Source organism: Olea europaea, unplaced genomic scaffold, assembly GCF_002742605.1.
Source record: "Olea europaea var. sylvestris unplaced genomic scaffold, O_europaea_v1 scaffold364, whole genome shotgun sequence".
Lineage (NCBI taxonomy): Eukaryota > Viridiplantae > Streptophyta > Magnoliopsida > Lamiales > Oleaceae > Olea > Olea europaea.
The window spans coordinates 46,920-66,395 of NW_019255650.1; the positions used below are offsets into that span (position 1 = coordinate 46,920).

A 19,476-nucleotide genomic window follows, 5' to 3' on the forward strand; every position below is an offset into this window, starting at 1 on the left:
GTAATACTTACTTCCTCATTTATTGCTTGCTTTTAAACATTTTCTACTTTGTTGTTTTAGGAGGTTAGGGAGAGAAGGGGGGGGGGATTCTTGAACCATAAATAAGTTCTAATAATCATATATTTACTTGTTGGCAAAGTTACCCAACTCACACAAGCACACATATAGGAAGATTTAAAAAAAAAAAATTTAGCTTTTAATTTTTTTTATTTTTTAGTATATCTATATTCATTTATATTTGAAAAATAAAAAAAATAAATCACAACAAACAAAAAAATATAGTAAAAAAAAATGTAGTTACACACCCAAATTTGAAGCACACATTTTCTTCATTGTGAGAATTAAATAAGCCTAAAGAATGTAGCAATTCGCCTCATCATATGATGATATCTCTTCTTTTGTACTTGATTTTTTTTTTTTTTAATCTTCCTTTACTCTCCTTTGCTTGTTCTGTATTTCCACCATATTTGAAAATAGTTAGAAAAATAATTATCAATATAATTAAGTGCTAATTTAGGCTAATTAATTTTGAATGACTTATGTAATTTAGTTAATGACCTTACACGAAACCTATGTGAAAATAAAAATTCATATTATTTTTAAATAATTTAATTTATTATTTTATTATTAGTATTATTATTGTTTAAATTCACACGAAAACTATAAAAATGCAATATAAACTAACTAATGCAAAAGAATAATGAAAACATAGAAAATTGGGTTGTTACCCAATAAGTACTCATTTATAGTCATAGATCAATTTTTGCAACAATATTTTCACTGAACGTTGAATGTGACTTAGGGGCCTTGCTTAATTTGCGCCGATTGACTTTGCGCTTTCTATTGATTACTTTTAGGAATGATTATTGTTATTTTCATTATTGATACTATGTTATAGGAAAAAATAGTTTGAGCCTGGATGTTTGCTGAACAACATTGGTCAGTCCGTGTTGTCGGAGTAGGCGTTGGGGTTGTCCTATTGTAGGCTTGGTGAAAGTTAGTCTATCCTGTAGCATTTTGTCTATAGTGGTAGGTCAGTTTAATTTCACTATATTCAAATATGTTTTTAATGTCAAAATGGTTTAGGAGATCAAGTAGTAATGGAGATAATAGTGTAGAATCCCGAATTTTTAACTTAAATTCGCATCTATTTTTATTTGCCATTTAATAGGAATGCAATGTTTGGTTAAGTTCTTATGCAAGTTAATTGATTATCTCTATAGTTATCTTATTAGTTGAGGGACCAAATTGAAAAAAAAAATATCAAATTATTTTATACTTTATTAATTGGGCCAAATAGTTAACTATTGAAGGAGTTAGAATTACTCTACCAATATTGGGTTCATTTTGAAGTTCATAATAAATGGCGAATTATGGACTCAAGAAAAATTTAATTTGGTCAAGTTAAACCCGAGTTTTAGCCGTCTAAAGAATATTATGGTTATAAGAGTTTTAAAGGATTAGATTTTTCGCCAGTTGACTGCCACCACTGGTTTAGCTAAATAAATTAGAATTTTAAGTTTTAGTTAAACAAAACCTTTATGTTAAGTATTAATAATTATACATTTTTAATTAAGAGGTAATCAATTAAAACGTAATTCCTGCTTACAAATTTAGTTAAATGCAAATCAAATGAATTTGAATTATTTGATGTTAGACTTTAGTACATGAGTAACCCATGCATTTCATTACAACTTTCACGTGTCCATATAATTAGTAACCATTGTGTCCCCTAATTGGAACAAATTTTGGGAAGATTGGACTGAAATTCTAATTTAATTAATAAGCATACATTTTATAATTTTCGGCCATTAGGGGATTGACAATTTAAGATGTTTGTATTAGAGTTAATTATGCAAATAGGAGGCAGATTTGTTTTCCCCGTCCACGTGTAAAAGTCATGCAGTGTAATGCCTATCATTTCCTTGTTGTAATTGTAATTGATATAGAAATTGGCAAAAAACCAATAATTAATCTCCAGTCATACTATATCAATCGGGAATTATGAATCAATTTCTCAGAAGATTGCATGAAATACGAATTTAAATATGGCGAAAATTCCACTTCCCTCACGTGATTACCCGACTTCAACAGTATAAATAGAGCACTAAAACCACATTCTACTACACGTCCATTACCTCTCCCTCTTTAAAATATTCCTCTATATTATTTAGATTTTTTAAGGCTTTGGAATTGTAATCATATTTCTGCAATTTTATTCTTCACTTTCATCTTCAAAAGGTGAGATACTCAGTGCTATTAGTGGTTTTTCCACATTTTTTCAAATACGTTATTATGAATTTAATTATTTCAATTCAGGCTCCTTCGGGAGAAATCATGATACATTTTAAGGCACAATTTAGCCTTCACGTTATTTTGCAGCGCTTGCTAGAATTATCATTTGTCATGGTGTGATAATTCTCATGTTATGTTGGTAAGATAATTTATTTGTAATTTCATGTTTGACTTGAATGTAGAGAAGCAAGTATCTCATTGAGTATAATTCGTTATACTCATCCCCTTATTTACAATTTTCAGGTAATAATTAGTATGCTGGACGGCGGTGGATGGATTTGCTATTGGACCAACGGATCCTCGTCATAAAATATTTTAATTTTCAAAAACACTAGAACTAATAATGGGTTATTCATTTTTGACCCAATTGTGAGTGCATTATAAATTTTCAATTAATTTTAACTATTCTAATAATTTTTGGATGAATGATATGTTTTCAAACGTTCCGCATATTTAAATTTATCTTTTGATTAAATGTTATTCAATCTTTTACAGAATTTCTCGTTATATTAAAACGTGTTTATTTCAAGGTATATTCATGTTTCTTAATGTTTCGGATTATTAGAATTCGGGGCGTTACAAATAGTATTTCGAACACTCTTCAAAATGAAGAAAAATTAGATCAGGCATCATCTACATCAAATGATTTCAATTTTCATGAACTTCAAATAGCTCCAATTGAATAGAAATTGCATAACTGGACTATTCCAAAGGTGGATAAGTGTTCCATCTATGAAATAAGAAAGCTTGATTTTCATCAAAATTATGATATCAAAACTTTTTAGCAAACTCTACCTATTAAGAATCAAAATGTTCATATTAATTAATTTTCAAAAGATGTTATTCAATTTCATAGGAAGAAATTTAAATATCTTTATGTACGATTAGTTCAAATCGCTGTCAAACCTTTGTCTCGACTTGACTTAAACATTCATATTCTCTTAACTCTTAGATAGAAGAGAATTCTCAAATTTGGAAATTCACTGCTATATGTTCTAGAGTCAAATTTAGAAAGTGATACTATATTTTCAAATTGTTATCCAAATTTTTTAACAAATTTAAATGATAGAACTATTCTAAATGCTCTAAATCTTCATATTCAAACAAAAAATCTTGATTTTGATTATTGTTCAAATGCATTTGCTGTAATATACAGAATATCGAGCTTATGAACACTCAACTCAATATTTGTGCCCTTCGTTCATCTCCAAAAGAAGAGAGTCTTCTTGTAGAAGTTAACCCTCTTCATTTCAACATTATCATTCCTAAAAGAATACCATGGAACCTTCAATCTAGAGGATTTGAACGGGATTTTGAAAATGCTCAAAATCCAATTCCTCCTATTACTCTATCAACCCCAAATTAATTTGTTTCTTTTCCCGATACTTTTAAAGGATCATCATCTACAAGTCTTCAAAAATCATATTCTTCTAGATTTGAAGATAGATCTAGAGATATTCCTTTCAATCTTCAAGATTTTCAATGTCCTCTCTAGAAGGAGTTGATTTTACTCCTAATATTCCAAAAACTCAATATAATACTTATAAGGATGAAACAAACTAGTTCCCCAACTTTATTAGATATGCTACCTTATTCTTCAGAAAGATTAGATAGTTTGATAGAAAAATATGAGTTCAAAATTGATCAATCTCCTGTTGTCAAAATTTTTCAAAATATACTTAGAAAAAGCTTTTTAGAAGAAGAAATTGAATCATTTTGGCAAGAATCTTATGCTTTTCTAGAGGATTTAAGTTTTTATGAGTGGAATATTTCAAAGTTTAAAATGAAAACCCCATTCGAGAGAATATTGTTCAAAATACAAATACTTCGAAAAAGACATGGAAAACACCTTCATATGATAATTTTCAAACTGGTCATCCTCCTATGCAAGAAATTATTGTTTCCCAAGGAAATACAAAAATTCTTACTCTCCCTCTCGAGAAAATATATTCTGAAAGACCAAAAAGTTTAAGTCACTGTAAAAGATATTAAAAATATTCAAACTCAGAACAATTATACAAATATTGTTCAACAAACTATGTGTTCTCAACTCAACAATGTTGAGGTCAATTCTGATTCTGAAGCTTCCTCTTCAAAAAATATCAATAAAGGAAAGAAACCTATCAATTCTATATTCAAGTCACATGATGTTGTTCGTCAATTAGGAAATCTCAATACTAAAGCTAATGCTTTGAAAAAACTTGCTACTCAGTTATCCAAATTATCAACATCTGAGTCAACAAATATTAAATACTATTAATGAACTTCAATCTCAATTTATTAATGAAGAAATTCTTCTAGTTAACAATTAAGAGGAATAATTATTCAAAAATTCCTCCTTATTATCCTCAAAATACACTTCCAGATTTAGTCTTTGAAGAAAAGGCAAAACATCAAAGAGTCAATGATTATCAATCTGGTGTTGAATGGAATATTGATGGTCTAACAGAATATCAAATCCTTCAATTGATTGAAGCCATGGCCTTATGTTACAAAGCTTATATGGCTAAAGGTGTCACTTCAAAAATCACGACTAGTAATATAACTATTGGATTTAACGGTCAACTAAAACAATGGTGGTTTAATTATCTCCTTCCAAGAAGAAAGAAATGAAATATTAAACGATGTTCAACCAAATGGGGGTTAATTACCCCAAAAGTCACTGAACTTTGTCAAATGCCACCTAGGAGGTCACTGAACTTCAAAAGCTTCCTAAGAGGTCACAGAACTTTGCCAAATGCTACCTGGGAGGTCACTAAACTTCAAAAGCTTCCTGGTAGGTCACTGAACTTTGCAAAAACTTCCTGAGAGATCACTGAACTTTGCAAAAATTTCCCTTGCAAAGTTCAGTGACCTCTCAGGAAGTTTTTGCAAAGTTCGGTGACCTCCCAGGAAACACTTGAAGTTCGATGACCTCTTAGGTAACATTTGGCAAAGTTCAGTAGCCTCCCAAGAAACATTTGAAGTTCGGCAACCTCCCAAGTTACATTTCGCAAAGTTCAGTGACTATTGGGGTAATTAACCCAGTGATCGCCACATTCACTCTTTTATTGTAGTCGGAAACTAAGGGGGATTTTCAGTTGAACTTTTCTTTCATTTATAAAATGAATAGTGAAATTTTTTTGGGGGCAAATAGCTACAGTATCTGGCTTGTGAAAGTAAACAATGAAGGCTCATTAAATTCATTTCTGTGGATGAAATTTTTAGTCGCCACAAATTTCGGGAAGGGATCTACTACGTTAACCAACTTGCATAAAAGCAATAAAGTAATCTCATTAATTCATTTTATATGAATGAAATAAAGGGATTTTCAGTGGAACGAGTTTACCTACAGTACAACTAGTTCCGTGTGAAAGCTCTGCCTCATGTTGAACAAGAAATCTTGAATCCTTTGTTTTAAGGTAAATGGGGAGGTTAGATGAGTGCACAATAACAACAAAATTTTAATTGAACTACCAAAAATTAACACATTAAGGCATCTTAATTTGTGGGACATTAAACAAATGATATACAAATATTTCATGGGTTTTTCTTAAATATTTTCAATTTGTGTTTAATTTAACATATCAAATATATCTTAAGTCTTTATATTTGAGACAACAAGATATATAATTATATTTAATATGTTAAATTGAACAAAATTAAAGAAATATGCATGCGTCTAATTAACTATCTTGTCCAACCATGTTCATGGCAAGACACTCTAAGCTTGATTATTAAGGTACAAATTACTCTTTGTTAGCTATAGAAGATGCTATATTATTAGAGGAATATCAAATCAATTAATCTTTCAAAAAAGGCATGTCAGTCTTGAGACTTTATTTCTTTGAATTTAAAATTTCAACCTTTCAATTTTTTATTATTTTTATTGCACATTATTCATCGTTACCGTTTATGAGCGATTGGAAAAACTCACGCTTGTTAGTTTTTTAGGGCACGGGTTTTGGGCGTTTTAAAAAACGCCCAAAACCGGTGTAGTGTATTTTTGGGCGGGTTCTTCCAACCCATCAAATCGGCGGGTTTTGGCCATTTCTTAAATTATCTTCCAAGTTCACCCTCTTTAAAATAATAATTACCAAACCTTCCAAAATCTTATATATAATTCCTTCTTGACATTTCTTCTCTATTCTTTTACCATTGATCGTCCTTCATCTTTCTCCAATTCTATCAATTTCAGATATATACTCTATTATCTTTTAGTTATGCTTTCAAAAATCAAAATTTTTTGACCGAAGAAGGTGCACTGAAGTCTGAAGAAGACAAAAAAAAATTTTTGACAGAAGGTGCACTGAAGTCTGAAGAAGACATATTAGCAGATTTTGATGAGGCATTGCACGGAGTGCACATCATATCATCTTCTTTTGTTCCAAGGCTGCCATTGTTGCCATTTTTTAAGTCCAGTTCCGGTATTGGTTAGTTTCATGCCATGCAATTGGGTGTTCCTGTAGTATTTTCGGCGGGTAACAACGGCCTCGATCCATCTCTTGTCGAAAATGTGAATCCATGGAGCATCGGTGTAGCCGCCTCCACCATTGACAGATGTTTTCCGACGAAGATAATGTTGGATGGCATAATCTCTTTCATGGAATTTACCAAGTTAATTTTGTTTTTAAACCAACTTGATTTTAAATTGTAGAATGTTGGATTAACATGAAAGAGTTGCTTACTGATAATATTTTCCTCCTTTACATTAAAAGAGTGGATGGCTACATCACTATTCACCTTGAGGCAGAGGTTTCACACTGATCTCGTGTTGTACTGTAGGCGAACCTGTTATGCACTATTCATACAAAAAAAAATCCTTGGAGAGAATGATGAAATTTGATTGCATTAATTGTTGCCGCCTTTGTTGACTATTCATGCAAAATAATAATAATAATAATAAATAAATAAATCCCTGGAGACAATGATGAAATTTGATTGCATTAATTGTTTCTACCTTTGTTGACTTTATTCAACCATCTAATGCCGGTTACTGTAACTTTGTTTGAAAAATATCTTCTGACGTCGTTGAATGTTGTACATTCCAGAAATGAAATAATATAAATGTGAAAATTGTTCTATATTATTACTTTCTCGTAAATCTTCTTCTAACAAAGCTAAGACACTATTTCGCTCTCTCAAACGGAAGGACAAGAAATCTGCAAGTAAATTAAATAGTTGGGATGTGAAGTATCGTAACGAGCTTTCTTAGGTTAGTTAGTTGTTATTGTTTTTTTTTTCCATATTACGTTATTATGTATTATTTCTTCTTTTTCTTAGAAAAAGAGGGATTCTTTATGCCGTTTTTGGTTTTTTATTTCATAGTAGAAGTTCTCCAAGTTATAACTTGTCCTTGGATGTTATGTTTTTGGGCAGTTGTTGCAGCAAAAACTTATGTTTTTGGGCAGTTGCTGTGGCAAAAACTATCCATTCTTGTAGAATCATTGGCGTTGTTGCGACGGTAATTTTTGGGTAAGTTTTATTACAAAATTTATTATTTTAATTGATTCTTTATAAGTTGTTGTATATATTTTACACTCTCTTCATGAAATGCTATTTAAATAATTTTTTACTTCATGGTTATGTATTCTTTGGACGCAAATACTTCTCTGTGTATATTTTTTTTATCTTCTTAGTCACTTCTTTATAATCAGTCTGGGTTTCACACGTGTAATAGGTTATTTTTTCTTAATTGTGTTTATTCAGTATACTAACAATTTATCTTAGTTTTCTGATATCACTTTAACAATATTTTGACACATACTAATGAGGCCGGTATGCATGTGTTGAAGAAGAAAAATTATGAAATATCTACGATTAATTACAATTTCCTCAAAATAAATAATACAGATATAAATTGACGAGTTATATATCAAATTCATTATACATTGTTTGGATTTTAATTATATAAATTTATTTATTTTGTTCGAAAGTATTGGAATGATTATTATATAATTTTATTCTTGTATGTCGACACATAATTTTTTTTATTCATTCCTGTAATTGACTTTACTTATTTTTATATTTATATTTTGTTTTTTAATATTATTTTTTACAATTATTTTTCTCCATTGTGGAAAGCTTTTCCACATATGCTTGGTTATCATTAATATTTAAATCTTTATGTAATTGATGTTATTAATTATTATATTGTTAGAAAATTTGAACAATTTAATATCTTTAAGAGTTTATTGTAACTAATTAATTTAGTCTTCGTTTGTGAATGGTTTAATACATTTGCTAATAATGTTCTTCAACTTTTATATATCACGCTCCTTCCATTTCAGTTGAAATTTACAATAATTCTTTTGCTATTATAATGGATATTTTGGAAATGTTTGTTGATGAAGACCGTGTTATTGTTAACTTTGACATTGCGTCCGAAAGTGGAAATGAGTCACATAGAGCGTTCATTCGTCAACAACGAGTTCAAAAAGAGAAAGAGAGGAGAAAAAGACTTAGAAATAATTGCAGTGATTATCATAAAAGGAGAAGTAATCCTATATTATCTGAAAAGAATGATTTTATCGATCACCACTTAAATGAATCTATAATGCATCAACAACCTTACGCTTTAACTTTAGATCAAGAAATGCATAATATTGTTAGTTTTGAATTAGGAGAAACTTTCAAAGGATTGAACATACCATCTACTGCATATGTATTACCAACATTCAGCTACTGTAAACATTGTAATGCACACAAATTTTATAGAGAAAGTAAGGATTTTTGTTGTTCTGATGGAAAAGTTAAAACTATTTATATGTGACTCACCAGTTGAACTATATAATTTATTTACTTCTAAAGAACCACATTGTATGGAATTTAAAAAAATTGTAAGGGGATATAATAATCATTTTGCTTTTACTTCATTTGGTGTGAAGTACGATAAGGAATTTTTTAAAACGTATAAAGGTATTTGTACATTTAGAGTTCAAGGACAAGTTCATCATTATATAAGTGACCTTATGTCGAAAAATAATACACCTTCTTATATGCAATTATATTTTTACGATACAGAAAATGAAGTTAAAAATCGTATGAACATTTCATCAAACTTTGTTGAATCTACTTTAATTGCTTTAATTGAAATCTTAAAAACAAATCCATATAGTAAATTTTTTAGATCGTTAAGTGATGTTACTAACTTGCATGATCATCAAATACAAATACAATGCGATCCAGGACTTGATCATAGAGTTTTCAATACTCCTACAACATCTCAAGTAGCTCTTATATGGGTCGAAGATAATGAAAATACTAATGTTCGCACGCGTGACATTTATATATACGGCCATTTTGACGATTCACACAAAGTTCATTACTATTATGGGTGTTATGATCCATTGTAATATCCGTTACTATTTCATATGGGGAATCTAGTTGGCATGAAGGTATTGACAGATGCAAAAGTATATACTTTCAGCCTCAACATATGTTGACATCTGATGTTATTCTTAACACAGCTACTTCTGCAACTGAAATTATTGAAAAAGAGAATGAAGGTTTGCAAATATATCTTCTATTAGAGTTCTCTATATTTTTTTAGTATCTTATCTTATCAATAAATGTTCAATTTGGATTGTATTTGGGTTCTGTAGTGCTCGGTGAAGCGAAGAAACGTACTCAAGTATCTTGTCGAGAATGCTATTCATATAAATTACAAATTAGGTCTTTTGTAAGTCTGTGTTACTTTACGCTGGTAGATTATTGCAACAATATGTTGTAGATATGTATGTTAAGATTGAAACTTCTAGGTTAGACTATTTTCGTAATAATCAAAAACAAATTCGTACTGAACTTTACCAAAGTATTGTAGATAGTGTAAAAAATGGGGAAATTAGAGGATGTAAAGTTGAAAGAAAATTTGTTTTACCACAATCTTTTAAATGTAGGCCTCGTGATATGCTAAGAAGATATATAGATGGAATGGCCATTGTACAACGTTATGAAAAACCAGATATATTTTTAACTATAACATGTAATCCAAATTTGTTAGAGATTAAGTAAGAACTAAAGAATAATGACGAAGTTCAAAATCGACCTGATTTAATTGTACGTATATTTAGAGCAAAATTAGAAGAACTGAAACATGATTTATATAAAGCAAGTATTTTAGGGCTTGTTATTGCACATAAATATGTGATTGAATTTAAAAAAAGAGGACTTCCTCATGCTCATATGTTGTTAATATTTAACTCTGGAAATAAAATTACTTGTGCTGAAGAAATTGATAGAATTGTGTCATGTGAAATTTCTGACAAAACGAAATACCCTCATCTTTATTCTGTTATTGTTAGATACAATATGATGGTCCTTGTGAAAATTTGAATCCGAAAAATACATGCATGGAGGGAAATAAGTACCCTAGAGATTTTTGTAATATTACTGTATTTGGTCAGGATTCATATCCGTTGTATAAGCGTCGTGATACTAATATTTCAATTCGAGTTAGAGGCAAAATGTTAGACAATCGATGGGTTGTACCATACAATCCTTATTTAAGTGCAAAATTTGACTGTCATATTAATGTCGAAGTATGTTTTTCTATCAAAACTATCAAATATTTGTACAAATATGTTTACAAAGGACATGATCGTATCAATTTTTCAGTTCGCACGAATGAGATAGAAAAAGAAATAAATGAAATTTCTGCTTATCAATCTGCTATGATATGGAAGTATGGAACCAAATTGAAACCGAACGACTCGGTTCTGATTTAATTTGGTTTGGTTCTAATTTTAGTTTTCAAGATAGTAATATATATATCTAAATAAAAAAAAATAATAATAAACATCAAACACTCAACAAGTTCAAATTATCAATTATCAAAATCACAAAAGTCAAAACTAACAAATAAAATATAGCCATAATTTGAAAATGCAAATCAATTTACATTCTCATACAAAAGATCGTCTAATGAGTAATAACAATATTCACTAAATTGATTGTAGCGATCTTGACAGCACATCTCCACAATAAAAGTGAGTTATGCAAAACTTTTACAATCCACTTTTATGAGAAACAATAACCATTTAATACTGTATTAATGTTTATTGAATTTTTTCTATTTGTGAAGAACAAAAATAATTCATCAAACAATCAAGGTGAAAAAATAGTTTTTAAAGGCTTTTTAAGTGGTTGAACAATAGTTATCAAACCCGGACCGGATCGGCCGGTTCAATCTGAAAACCGGCGAACCGCTCCTTGGTCCGGTCCGGGTGACTCAATTGTTTTTATGTGCAATTAACCCATTATCAACCCGTCCGAACCGTCCGACTTATGAAAACCCGTCGGACCAATTTTATGTGAACTTGGTGATCCACAAATTTCAATATAAACCCATAGCCCAAAAGATTTCCATCATCTTCTGCCAAACTGAAAAGTGAAAACCCTTCGTCTTCTATAAATTCTTTCCCAAGAATCTAAATCTTTAGATTCAAGTTGGATTAATGAGAGAAGAACATGGATGTAAGTCTAGAATTAAGAGTGGTCATGGGAGGGCCAAGAAGCCAATGAAGGTGTATCAAAGTGAAACATGGTGAAGAACAAGAAAGCCCAGAGGAATATGAAATCCATGCGAATAGGGACCTCTATATTTTTCTACCATTCAAGCACAAAAGCCAGTTGCGTGGTGGGTGTGGTCTGCGTGGAGAAGGATGTTTGGAGAAAATTTGTGAGATGGGTGGTGGATATGATGAAGACAATGATGGTCAGTAATCAGTATGCTTAATGGTGTTTAGAGGGTGCTCTAAAGGTACAGTTGTAATCACTGACTTTTTGGAAGGGGTACTTTTAGGTTAGCAACATCTTTATTTTTATTTTTATTTTTTTTGACAAGGGAACCCGCAGCCGCTACCCGAAGGTGCGCACTAGGTAAACCCCGCCTTGTGATCCTAACCGACAAAGGACCACAAGGAGGTAAACCAGCCTAGGTTACCCATAGCTGACCGGCTCAAACCAAGAAGGCCAATAGGCAGCTCCAATGGGAATCGAACTAGCAACCTCACGATTGCTAGTCCAACTGCCCGACCAACTTAGCTGGGGTTGCCCCCAGCAACATCTTTATTTTGGCTATGGGGGATATGCTCTAAAGGTGTAATATGTTAACAATTGTAAACTGTAATCACTGCAACATCTTTATTTTGGCTATGGGAGATATGCTCTAAAGGTGTTTGATATTTTGTAGCAAAGGGGATATGTTAGTTGTTGTAATCATTGTAACATCTTTATTTTAGGCTAGTAACATCCTTATTTTGGCTATGAAATCTTCTATAATTTGTGATATGATGGTTGGAATCAAGGAACTTTAAGCTATTTTTGCATCTCAGAGATGTAATGAATGATTGGTTTGAAGGATGTTAAAAAAAGAAGTTGGGAATTTAAGTTTTTTGTTGATGAATTTCAAATTTGCGCCATTGAAATATATGAAAATAAGATTTTTTGTGCAACTTTAATTTCAAATTTGGAGTTGTATGGGAGAATGACATATAAAGTTGATTTTGGTCACTACTCACTAGTTGATTTTGATGTTGCAAATGGATTTTCCATAACATGTGATCTAGTTTTTGTTGAGTTTTTTCATAAGGTTGTTCTTTAGCTATCAAAATAACATAAGTTAATTTAGTTGGTGGTAGAAAATATCAGAAGTGATTATAAAATAGAAATAGTTTATAAATATATTTGACGAGAATTGATCCACCGGTTGAATCATCGGGTCACCGGTTGAACCACTAACTCGTTGCATTGTCCGGGTCAGGTATGATAACTATGGGTTGAACAATTCTATTTTTCGATTTTGAAAGAGTCTCCTCCACTCTTACACTGATGTAACGAAATATGGTGCTGACATGTAGTAGCGTTGTGTAAATGAAAAGAAGTAAAAGAGAAATTAATCAAATGAATACAAAATTGGATTGTATACAATTAATGAGCTGTCTCCGATGAATACAAAATTAGATTTCCACTAATTAATATATATAAAATAAATTCAAAAGTTAAGTTTGATATGGTTCTGGTTGTTGGTTCTATAACTAGAATTGAACCAAAATCAAAATCAGAATCCGAACTAGAATCATTAATTTTATTTGTAAAATCGAACTGATCGGCTTGGTTAAGTTCGGTTCTAATTCAGTTTGGTTTGGTCTGTACATTTTTGTCCATCCCTAAATAGCATTATTCTTAAACATTTTAAAATTCGTTCGACAATATTTTTGCTTTTGGTAGAGATTATTGTGGAAGTTGTTTCCTGTTAATTTTCTTTTAAAACTCTTATAGTCAAAGAAAGTACTTGCAGAAAATTATACCAACAAGTGACTTTTTGAAAATCCCGCCCAACGATATAACGAACAATTATTTCATTTACCAACAATAAAACAAGATTTGCACTTTTTTTTTTTAAAATTTGTCAACTAAAATCAGAAGAAATTTAAGAAATCCTGACCGTTTTTCACTCTATTGTCTATGCATATATTTTCTTATATCATTTAAGGAGGAACGTACACAGTGGGGGTGCCTTGCTTTTGTTAATGTGCTGCTCAATTTTAGCTTCTATTTGATACCTTTAATTTTATTTATTTATTTATTTATTTATATACTCATTTTCAATTATACATTCATGCAATAAAATATTCTGTAAGTAAACTCAATTTTTTTCTACTTTTTAATCATACATTCTTTAAAAATTCACTGCTCAAAACATTGTTTTTGGTAAATAATGGCCACCAAACAAGGTTTAGAATGTTGGGTTGTAGGAAAAACTATGGTGTGTTGCATTGTAGACAATTTTTGTCTGTTTATATATTTTATAGTCAATTAATTAATTACACGCGTTTTTAGTGATTCACCATCTCATAATTCAAATTATGATTATCAGGAAAATTTCATTTGTACATAATTATTGTACATAATGGTATTCATAGTGTGATGTGGCAATCATTCGATTGTTGATGTGCAAGTGTAAGATTTGAATTAAAGGTTGGATCCAGTACCACGTATAATTATGGACATTATTATGTAAACAATTATATACATGTAACACTTTCCTGATTATCAATACATATGCCCCCATTTGACCTTATTCTCTTTTATTTTTTTTCTCTTTTTTATTTTCATTCACACAATTTTTTATAAAAATAATATTACACGTAAATTGAAAACTTTTCATTTTTTTTCAATCACACATCCTTCAAAAAAACACTATTCCAAGCATTAAAATTTGGAAAAAAAAATGAGGCCAAACAGGGCATAATATTAAGCCCATGTTTGGGAGAAATTTTCGGAAATGAATTTTTGGACCATTTGTGGGCCCGTGCCGCATTTCTTTGAATTCCTCTGACTGAGGGTTATTTAAAATATTACCAACATACCCTTTGTACTATGGTGAGAATGGGGGTCGAGCTTTGTATGGAGGGGTATCATTGTAAAATCATGTGCATGCATTTATTGTTGTGATAGAATTTTGATTTTGGAATCAATAAATTTTTAGCTAAAAAATAAATTTTTAATGTATTTTTTTTTTAAAATGACGAAATATGTAATTAAAAATTGATAAAATTATAGTTCCATAAAATGTATGGTCAAAAAGAAATTTGAGTTACAAAAAATTTTAGAAAGGGAAAATTCATAAATAAGAGATTAAGTATGTCATATTTCAAAATTAAGAATCCGTTTGTTTTCCATTAATGTAAAAATGTGAATGAAAAATATAGTCATTACGAGCCCCACATAAGAGATAGAAATTCAAATATGGTAGTTTGATACGATGAATAACGGTCATATTTTTCATTTTAATGGCCAAGTAATGGAAAACAAACAAGGGCTAAGAAACAAAGTTTCAAATCTAAAAAATCATATATTTTAAAATTATATTTATAAATTAATTTATTAAATATATATTTTACTAATTAAATATATTGAGGTCACAATTTTATATAAGTTGGTCCCAGTTATTTAATTTAATTAGTCATAGATTAATTTTTATTCACAACTTATCAAATTATTGGTCATAATTTTTTTTTAATTACAAATCAAAAATTTTATAGGTCACAGATTACTTTTTGGTCACGAATCAAAAATTTTATTATCACGATTATTCATCGATCATAGAATCAAAACTTTTATTGGCCACAACTCATTTATTTATTGCAAATTATTAAATTAATTGATCACAATTAACTTTTAGGTTACAACTTAATCAATTGTGTGTCACAATCACTTTTTTAGGTAGCCTATTGTGAATTAACCAATTATTAGTCACAATCAACCAAATAATTCAAGCATCCAAACCCATCTCATCCTAGTCACGACTGCCACAACTACCATCATTATCACCTTTACCAGCACCAGAATCACAAGACCATAATCACCGCCCAAACAACAACAAAACCATCACCTAAAATGTTATAAAAAAGAAAAAAAAATCGCCTAACCACCAACAAACCACCGCCACCATTGCCATTCCAACATACCAGAACCAAAACCAATGCCTGTGCTACCACCATTACTACCTTACACAACCATTGCAGCCATCACTGAATCGCTACTACCACTGTAACCACTACATAGTACGTCCCATTCCATCGTCGTCGCCACCAACAACCACAACCACCCATTATCTTCTTAAGCTCCAATCTGCAACAACCACAACTTGATCGAGCATCACCTATGCCATCCCATACACAAAGTACCTACCATAACCACCACCACCACCACCTCATTGCCAACCATCACACCAACGTCCAATAGATCGAATAAAAAACAAAAAGAATCCTAAAAAGTCTGTCTGCAACGTTCACATTGCTGCCATCACCATTGAACAGCAACATCAGCAGGGACGAAGGCAGTCTGCAACGTTCACATCGCCGTGTTACGGTGCGTCGCAGCAACGACGATGTTGCTTCACATCACTGCGCTGTGACTCGTTGTTGTGACTACGAAGCTCACATCAAATAAGGTTGCTAGAGTGGCATCCAACGACGGTGGTGATCTGAGGGTTGAGAGTCAGCTTGTTGAGAGAATGGAAAGGAGATGAGAGAATATGATTTTAGGGTTTGAAAGGCATAGGTAGATAGGGTAGATGTGTATATATATTAATTTATAATATTATGATTAATATTAAAAATATTGATTTATAATAATTAAATTAATATCTTATTTGTTAATAAGGTTGCTAGAGTGGCATCCAACGACGGTGGTGATCTGAGGGTTGAGAGTCAGCTTGTTGAGAGAATGGAAAGGAGATGAGAGAATATGATTTTAGGGTTTAAAAGGCATAGGTAGATAGGGTAGATGTGTATATATATTAATTTATAATATTATGATTAATATTAAAAATATTGATTTATAATAATTAAATTAATATCTTATTTGTTAAAATAGTAAACTTAGCATAGGATTTATGAAATGGGATCTTTAAAAATAGGCTTTTATATAATTTCCACTTTTAGAAATTAAACGTAGTACACGGGCTGAAATAAATGTCCATGGGCCAATTTAAAGATACGGTCATTTTTTTTATTCATTTTTTCCTAAATTATAGGTCAATTTCCTATTTGAGTATAATCGATTTCTTATATATCATATTTAATGTGTTTTCATCGTCTTTTTATCAATAAATATGAATTATTTATACTTAAGAGTAATGTTATTTAGCACAATTTGTGTTACAACACTAGTCTATGTGTCACTAATGTAGCATAATATTATTTTTTAATGTAAGGATGTATTATGAAAACATAAGATTTTATATTTCTAACGATATTAATTATATTTTCATAATATGTGTAGAAATGAAAGCAACCATATTTTTATGGGACGAATGTGTATAATTATGTACATTTTGTGTCGTTATTGAAAGTGAAAATTTACAAGAGATGAAATTGAGCAAAAATCAACTCTAGAGCCAGTTTCAAAAGAATAAGTGTCACAATAACTATAAGACTACAACTTGATTCGAGACACATGGTCATATATTCTGCCTTGTCTAGGATGGTCCAAATTTCTAATTAGGTGAATTTATATAAAAAAAAAAAAAAAAAATCTATCACTAGAGCAAGTCTTCTTTAGGTCCACGGGTAACAATTGAATTAAAGAACTTATATTGTTATTAAGTCGAAGTTAAGTGATTTCGATTATGCAAATTGAAGTTTAGTAATACAACTGCAATCTAGACGAAAGTTGAAAGATCACTAGTACAATTAACTAAGTCCACATCCACTGTCATGTCAGCAAAATCTATTACGTTGTCTGACATTGCACTTACAAAATGGTTTAATTGCCGTTAATTAAAGTTAAATGACCATGTTGATGCTAATTAAAGTTTAGTGACTTAATTGTAATTTGAGCGAAAGTTTAGTGACTATGGAACAATTATACCGGGGATAAACTGTCTCTTGTCCATTATTCACAGTCTGATTCCCAACTTCCTCTCCATCAGTCCACTCACTCTCCTCAACAATCTTTTAGCGAAAAAAGTATATAAGTCCATCTACGCATTTCATCGAACATTTTCCGTACCAACGGTGATGGAATCTACGCCTGCAATTCATATACGCTGTAATTCTCCAAGAATCCTCCTGTCCTTTATCCTAGGTCCCTGTTTAGTTCTGAGGGATTTTGCTTGAAAGTAATTTTATGTTTTCTTACTTTTATTTTAGATTCCGTCGCATATTGATTGAACAAATGTATCTATAATTTAGATTTTTGCTGCAGGTTCTAATTTAAAATCTGGGAAAGTGTTTTCGTGGAATGCAGCTTGAAATTGCGTTTAACTAGAGGTCCGGCCACTGGGTCGGGAGGATTTTCTGCCAAGCCCCTTGTTAGAAAGCCATGAATGAAGAGGCAAGTTGAATTTCGAAACTTTCATGCAATTATGGTTAGCTTAATGAATGAGTCCAGTTTTAATGTTAATTACGTGGCCATTGCTTTGTTTTCCGTTTTCCCTTGATAAATGATCAGAGCCAGTATATTAAGATGTGCAACTATTGAAGAAATTGAGGCTAAGAAGTCTTTGATTGAGAAAGATGCTGTAAGTTTATGAACTTGATTAGCCATAGATTGCCTTTTGATCCATTTACATTTTTTCACATAGGAGCTTTTACAATAAGCCAATTGTGCTTAATTTTTATTCCTTACATTTTTTTCCCCAGAAAGGAAGGATGGAAAAGACTATTGAAACTTTGAGGTCCGATGTCATGTCCATAAGAACTGGGAGAGCAAATCCAGCAATGCTGGATAAAGTTGAGTCATCATTTAATGTTTGTAGAACGTTAACGTTCAAACTCAGCTTTAATTTTGTGCTGTAGTCTCTCTGAATGCTGTAAACTCCACAACTCAAAACCGGCAAAATAGATTGCTATGCTCATAGATTGATCACAATTGGTGTTAGGTCTAAAAGTGTAATTGGCAATTCTGTGGACAAAACGAGCTAAATTGTATAATTGTAAAAGTCAGGGATTTAATTGAACATTGGTGTAAAAGTCAGAGACTTAGGGTGCAATTTGAATAGATGAGGTAAATTAGTGTTCGAGTCGTTGAAGGAGTCCAAGATGTCCAAGAAGATCACACAAGATCATCGGAATGCAATTGGAAGTCTAAAGGATATTAAAGAACCGCAAAAATTATGTTCCTAATTTTTAGTCATAACTTGCAATGTATTTTTCACATAAAAAACATTGGAATTTGGACAAGGCTATTTTTCGAAGAATTGTAGCCCTCTGAGTTATCTTTCCAATGCAACTTGAATCACCTCAATTGGACATTGAAAGAGAAAGTTATGATGAAAATACTAACGACTGCTCACTGCCGCTCACTTCTCGCTGGTATTTCGCTCGAGCGACACTCCTATGCGTCAAAAACAATATTTCGTGTTTTTGAAGTGTTTTACTCGGTCCATACCACCTAGACACTTTCAAATATAAGTATTCAAGCCCTAGGATGAAATTGAAAAGGTTGCTACATTATTCTTTCATTGCAAAAGATATTCATAACATTTTTGAAGAGATCCAAGGTGCAATTAATTGGAGATTTCATCTACATCAATCTTGTAATCTGGCAATCATTGTTTTGGGTAAAAACATTGAATCTACATAACCCAAAACACCTTACTTCCTTAATCTATTGAGGAAGGGACTCTCTCATTGGAGGATTGAGAGAGGTGGATTGAGGCGCAGTTACAAGCACAAGAACGGACGGTTCTTG

At 31.1% G+C, this 19,476-nt stretch overlaps 1 long non-coding RNA gene across 1 annotated transcript; it reads left to right on the top strand.

The window, feature by feature from the left end:
* Positions 1-17,710: 17,710 nt before the first annotated feature.
* Positions 17,711-18,920, top strand: LOC111386655. Its single transcript, XR_002701271.1, has 3 exons — positions 17,711-17,902; positions 17,989-18,304; positions 18,426-18,920. It is a non-coding gene; the product is annotated as an uncharacterized LOC111386655 (long non-coding RNA).
* The last annotated feature ends 556 nt before the right edge of the window (positions 18,921-19,476 follow it).